Consider the following 7241-nt stretch of genomic DNA (forward strand, 5'->3'; position numbering starts at 1 on the left):
CGGGCAGTATAACAGCTATATAAATCCTATCTTCACTGAAAAGGCAGTAGAACCAATTCCTGATCTAGATGATTTAAAAAAGAAGGAGAAGGAAAAGATGAGAATAGAGGCTGAGAAAAGTTCCAAGATTAGCATGCTAGAGCAAAGGCTAAGGGCTGTGGAAGGATTTAGCTTCTATGGGTCAGTTGATGCCGCGGGGCTCTGCCTAGTTCCTGATGTGGTTATCCCCTATAAATTCAAAGTACCGAAATTTGAAAAATATGACGGTACAAAGTGCCCTAAAACCCACATCACCATGTATTGCAGGAAGATGGCAGCTCGTGCACATGATGAAAAACTCTTGATGCATGTCTTCCAAGATAGTCTTACTGGTTCTGCTGTCAGGTGGTATGTTCAGTTGGATAGAACCCACATTCGCTCCTGGAGCGATATGGCTCATGACTTCATCAGCCAATATCGACACATCATCGATTTAGCCCCTGATCGTTTATCTTTGCAAAATCTGGAGAAAAAGTCAAATGAGTCTTTTAAAGAATACGCCCAGAGATGGAGGGATATAGCTTCACAGGTACAACCTCCACTGACAGAGAAAGAGACCACAGTGCTGTTTGTTAGCACTTTAAAACCTCCCTATTATGAAAAGATGATAGGAAATGCAACAAAGAATTTTGCTGACATGGTAATCTCTGAAAAAATTATTGAAAGTGCCATAAAAAATGGCAAGTTAAAAGGAGGAGAAACCAAGAAGGCATCAGAAAAGAAAGAAATTGAAGCTCAAGCTGTGAGCTTTGATAGACAACAATTCAGGGGTTATCAACCCTATCCATCCCAAGGTTACTCTTTATACTATCCTGCTGTGAATAATGCCTCATCCTACCCATACCAGCTAGCTCCACAACCATCTTATTCATCCACTTACCGCCTTAACATTCAAGCTCCTGTAAGAACTCAAATTCGCCCTACTAACCCAGCAAGTGGTTCACGAGAACAAAGAACTACTCGAAAAAAACCTGTATTTGATCCAATCCCTATGACTTATACAGAGTTATATCGAGAACTCTATAATAGCCACTTGATTACCCCCAGCCATGTGGAACCGCTTAAATCACCCTATCCAAAGTGGTATGATCCTACAGCCCATTGTGATTATCATTATGGAATTACTGGCCATTCTACTAAAAATTGCACTGCTTTAAAGTATAAGGTGCAACGGTTGATCAATGATGGAATGGTAAGTTTTGATTAGGGAAAAACAACAACACCTCATGTTAGCGTACTGAGTGAAAGTCAAGAACAGAAAGGATCTGGAGAGTCACAATGAATTGAGGGGCAAGATGTCAATGGGGATTTCTTCACCTGATCATATAGGGAGCTAATTTTTAATGGAGATAAGACGGGTTGAAGGTTTTTTGTCATTTTAAGATTTTTTTTCGAGTGATTATTGGATTTCTTTGTGCAATATGATTTCACTTGTTATCATCTTAATAAGGGTAAGTTAATGCATTTCATTACATTTTCTCTTTCACTTGACCATTATTCCATGCCCTGTTATCTTTCATAACTTCACATTCCCATTCTTAAATTTCAGAGGATGAATATTTAGACAATGATAACAATGATTCTGGGATTTAATTTTGAGAACTCATCTACGTCAATGTGAGGAGATGATTTGAGCAAAAAATAAGCTGTTACTGAAGGTGAAATAGATATGTCTTGAAGGTGTGCAATCTTTTACACAAGTTCATGAGCTCTGTTCAATAGATGATGTTCAAGAAAGGTATTCACAATTGAGATGAAAAATGGCCATCTTTCTTTTACCATTTGAAAAACCATTTATTGTTACCCCTTTGAGCTTATCATTTTTTTGAAGAACCTCAACCAAGGATCACCCTCTACACTGGAGGGTAAATTTTGAAAGAAAAAAAGAAAAAAAAAATACCACAAAAGGTCTCAAAGATGAAAAGAGAAAGAAAAGCAAAAAGAAAAATAAATGCCACACATGATTTGGGGCAAAGTAATGAGATCCTTTGTGTGAGGAAAGAAAAGGCAGTGAAATGATATGGGGCAAAATGCCAAGTTGTATCAAATGATCCTTTGGTTTTGAACCTTTTTAATACATGTTTTGAGCCTATTATATTCATTTTTTTTATGACCCTTCACCTTGGCCTACATTACAACCTTGATAAGCCCATTTGGATCAAATGTGAATACTCAACTTGAATGATCATAGGTTGAGCAAAGACATGCTCATGATGAAGCAATGGAATCATGCTACATGAAAGATATCAACAATGGATGAAAAATGAGAAAAGAGAAAAAAGAAAAAAAAAGAAAAAAAAAAGGGGAAAAAATGAGAAAATGAAAAAATGAAAAAATGAAAAAAGAGATCCAAATTGAAAATCTGAAAGGGTGATTTTGGTACCAAAAAAAAAAAAGATCCAGGTCAAATGGCTCACATGAATGAAAGATCAAAGACATCTGAAGATCCCTCAAAGACTGGGGCAGAGTTCGCCAAGCTCAAGATGACTTCAACAGTAAATGGAATGAGTTTTTGAAAAAGAATCCTAGATTAATGTTGAAAATTGTCTGAATATTCATCATTTGGACATACCATTCACCTCAATGACATCCAATTTATTTCCTTTCCCATTTATTTTCTACCAAAATAGATCTCCATTGATTATCTTTACCATAATTCACCTTATGTTCTCTTATTGTTTCACCCCTAGAATGAATTGAGAAAATGCTTGATTGCATTATATTTGTCAAGAATTGAAATGATAATGAATGAATGAATATGTGTTTAAAAGAATCTTACATTCATTTGAAAAGAAATCTAAGATGATGAAAAAATGGTAGAAACCTAAAAGAGATGATTTAGAAGGATGTATGATGTGACCAAATAGAGAATATGATGGGGCAAATCCTGAAAAGTGATACAACCAAGTGATGAGTAGAAGGATGAATTGGTCGAATGGTGGGAACAATCAGTGGACAGAGTTTATTTTGGAATGGTTGATGCTGAGAGAAAGACCCAGTGATGGTGGATGAAATTTGTTTTGAAATTTGCTAGTGCTGAGAAATTTATTGAATGATGGTCAAGGGATGATCGATTGATGAAGCTTATTCCAAAGTATTGAGAAACTGAACAGGGAAAAAATGTGAGTGGAAAGGACAATTGAGAGCTACACTGGTTCGATCTTAGAAGAGCAGTGCAATTGGATCCTTGAGGAATCAAAGGGCTTGACACCCAAGAAAGAAGAAAAGAGCTTGAGAAACTTGAGTACCATACATTTGAACATGAATTAATTGGCCAACATTTGCATAGCATGCATTGAAATTCATATGCATTTGCATAGCATACACTACTTTCAGGAAAGTATAGTGTACAAATTCAAGAAGCAGAGGTGTTCCAACATCCCACATGGAAAAGACAGATGTGAAAAGACTTTGCAAGTTTGAGAAGAAACTTGTCAGGTAAGTTCCTAATCCTCGAAATAGGATGTCTCTTGGTATCAGGGTTGATTTATAAGACCTTTAGGCATAATCTCCTGAAATCCCTTCAAACACAACTTTCAACTCCTTCGGACATGATTGTCTAGGAGTATTTACTTTTAAAGTTTCGTTGCCTCTGTTTAGAGGAGCAATTTACTTTTCCCAAAGTCGTGGTGCCTCTGTTTAGAGGAGCAATTTACTTTCCAAAGTCGTGGTGCCTCTGTTTAGAGGAGCAATTTACTTTTTCAAAGTTCGTTGCCTCTATTTAGAGGAGCAATTTACTTTTCAAAGTCGTGGTGCCTCTGTTTAGAGGAGCAATTTACTTTTCCCAAAGTCGTGGTGCCTCTGTTTAGAGGAGCAATTTACTTTTAAAGTTTCGTTTCCTCTGTTTAGATGAGCAATTTACTTTTCCAAAGTCGTGGTGCCTCTGTTTAGAGGAGCAATTTACTTTTCCAAGTTCGTTGCCTCTGTTTAGAGGAGCAATTTACTTTCCAAAGTCGTGGTACCTCTGTTTAGAGGAGCAATTTACTTTCCAAAAATCGTGGTGCCTCTGTTTAGAGGAGCAATTTATGTTTCTCAAAGTCGTTGAGCCTCTGTTTAGAGGAGCTTTGGTAAAAAAAAAAACAAAAAAAAAACAAAAAACAAAAAAACAAAAAACAAAAAAATAAAAAAATAAAAAAACAAAAAAACAAAAAAAACCAAAAAATGTTGAGTTGAGTCTTGATTGGGTGTCTACGTCTTTGCGCAATTTCTGTTTCACAGAAAATGTGCAAAGAGGGGCAGCTGTAGACACCCAATTGGGTCCGACCCAGATCAATTGGGCCTGGCCCAAATGGGTAAGCCCAATTCAATTTTATCTTGTATTTTTTTTTCTCTTTTCTTCTTCTTTTGTATTTTATGTATTGTATTATTTATTATTATTATTATGTATTAATATATGTATATATTTATTTATTTATTTTTTGTTAATATTTATGTGTATTTTATTATTTATGTATATATATATTTTTTTTTTATCTTTTTTATTTTATTCATTTTTGTATTTTTACTTATCTAATTATATCTCTGATATATTTTTTTATTATTATTATTTATCCTATAATATCTGCTGATTTATCTTCTCTAATTATCTAGTTTTTTATTTTATTTGATTTTGATTTTGGAGGGCTGAGATTGAAGGCTGAAGAATCCCATTGAAAATGGGAATTCAATCAGAAGAGTCCAGTGGGATTCAAAGATTGAATTCCCGTCTAAGGAGGAATTGGGATTGATCAGGAACTCCTGATCAATCCCTATAAAAGGGATTCTGGAACAGAATGCAAGACACAGAAAACAGTAAGCAAAGCTACTGATTTGAGAGAAAAGGAGGCGTATAGAAAGCTAGCAAAAGTTTAGGAGTGTTCTGGGAGTGAGAAAAAATTTTTAGAGATTCTTGGCGAAAAATTTTTCTGGAAATTTCTGGGAAATTTCCAGATTTCGACGAAAATTCTGACGAAATTTGAATTTTCCGGCAACAATTCCGGCTAACATTGAAGTTTCCGGCGACCAGTCTAGTTTCCGGCGAAGAATCCCAGAAACCGGCGATATTTCGGCCAACTTCCGGCGAAATTTCCAGATTCCGGCGAAAATTTCCAGAATCCGGCACCGGTGTTCTTCAGTTTCTAGAGAGAAGGGAGAGAAAAAGGAAGAAGAGAGAGAGAGGGGGAGGAGCGTTCTGCAGAAAAACGGAGGAAGGTGCCTTTTATACCCTCCCAAAACGACGTCGTTTTGGGCTTTAAGTTAACCAGGGGATCCGCGCGTTTTGCCGAACCCGACCCGACCCGGACGTCGATCCGCTTTCTGACCCGCGCGTGCCAGCCCCCTCCGAGCCGAGCCGAGCCAAGCCGCCAAGCCGCTCTCCCGAGCCGTTTTCTCTTCCTTGAGCCGAGCCGAGCCGAGCCGCGATCCGAGCCGCTCCAGGTTTTTTTTTTTTTTTTTTCTCTTTGAATTTTTTTTATTTCTTTGTTTATTTGTTTATTTTATTTTTTATTTATTAGATTAGGTTTATGTAATATTCTTTTTATTTATTTTTTATTTTCTTTAAATAAAAATAAAAAAATTCTAAAAAAAAATATTTTTAGGGAAAAGTTGAAAGTATCAATTTTCCTTAGAAATAAATTTCCAAAAAATATTTTTAGGGAAAAGTTGAAAGTATCAATTTTCCTTAAAAGAAAAATAAATTTCCAAAAAAAATATTTTTAGGAAAAAGTTGAAAGTATCAATTTTCCTTAGAAATAAATTTCCAAAAAATATTTTTGGGGAAGAGTTGAAAGTATCAATTTTCCTCAGAAATAAATTTCAAAAAAAAAATATTTTTAGGGAAAAGTTGAAAGTATCAATTTTCCTTGAAAATCAAAATTTCAAAAAAATATTTTTTTGGGGAAAAGTTGAAAGTATCAATTTTCCTTGAAAATCGAAATTTCCAAAAAAATATTTTTGGGGAAAAGTTGAAAGTATCAATTTTCCCTACAAAAAAAAATCATTCTTTCCTTCCTTTCTATCTTAATTTTGATTTTGTTTTTTTTCTTTTAAATAATCCGACGACGGAGCCTCTGCAAGTGAAACAGTAGTTCTTTCTTGCATACTCCTGAGGTGAGAGAATTTTTTCAATTTTCTGCTAAAAGTATTAGAGTCAATTGAGAATAATTTCCAATAACTAATTACTTGGTAAAATTTTAAGGCTCTTTGGATAACACAAGTTTAAGCTGGTACCATCTTTTTATGGGCGTTGTGAGGGTGCTATAACCTTCCTCACATGTAACCGAACTCCCGAACCTTGTTCTGGTTAGCAGACCTGAACCTATTCTTTTAGGGACCCTTAAACTTAGGTGTTCCCTAAAAGGACAGATTCCATGGGTGACCAATCGCACCTAGATAAAAAAGATTGGTGGCGACTCCCTAAAAGTCAATGTCTAGCGATAGATCCCCGGATCTAGACGTTATGACAACAATAATAGGATATTTAATGACTCTATGAAAAGAAAATTTATGAATACAAGTGATGCGAAATTGAAAAAAGTACATGGTGCAAGATTTCTGGAATGGTTAAGATAATTTGTAACTTTAAAGTATAATACCATATATGAATAAATTTTATATTTTCATATAAATTTAAACAATGATCAATTTTAATGTTATGATTCGATTAGTTGAAGAGCAAAATGGCGAAATTAATTATTGCCTAGTTGAAATAGCTTATGGTCATAGACACTTGGTTAAGTGTTTCAAAGGTTATTTTGTGAATAGTTTTAAGTTTCATATAATTAACTACAACCAAACTTGAAAGTCAATGACTTTTTAGGTATCTATGAAAGAAAGTTGTTACAATGATTATGAGTATGACTTTTTTGATATCTTAAAAGATATCATTGAGTTAGAGTACTTTGGAGTGGAGAATAAGGTTATACTTTTTAAATGTCATTGATTTGACATTAGGAGAATAAGTTAAAGGTAGATCCCTATCATAATCTTATTGAAATTAAACACAAATCAATGCTTGCTAGCAATGAATCATTTGTCTTAGCTGAGCAAGTTCATCAAGTTTTCTATACAAATTATCCTTCTAGAAGAAGAGATCAAAATGGTTGCTGGACAGTGTTTAAAACAAAAGCTTGGAGTATATATAATTTAAGTAACATTGATGGAAATGAAAAACAAATAACTGATTTAAATGAAAACATGTATCAAGAAGTTAAAGTTTCTATTCT

The sequence above is a fragment of the Durio zibethinus genome, chromosome 26 (genome assembly GCF_047325235.1).
Source record: "Durio zibethinus cultivar Kanyao isolate XHJ-2024 chromosome 26, ASM4732523v1, whole genome shotgun sequence".
Lineage (NCBI taxonomy): Eukaryota > Viridiplantae > Streptophyta > Magnoliopsida > Malvales > Malvaceae > Durio > Durio zibethinus.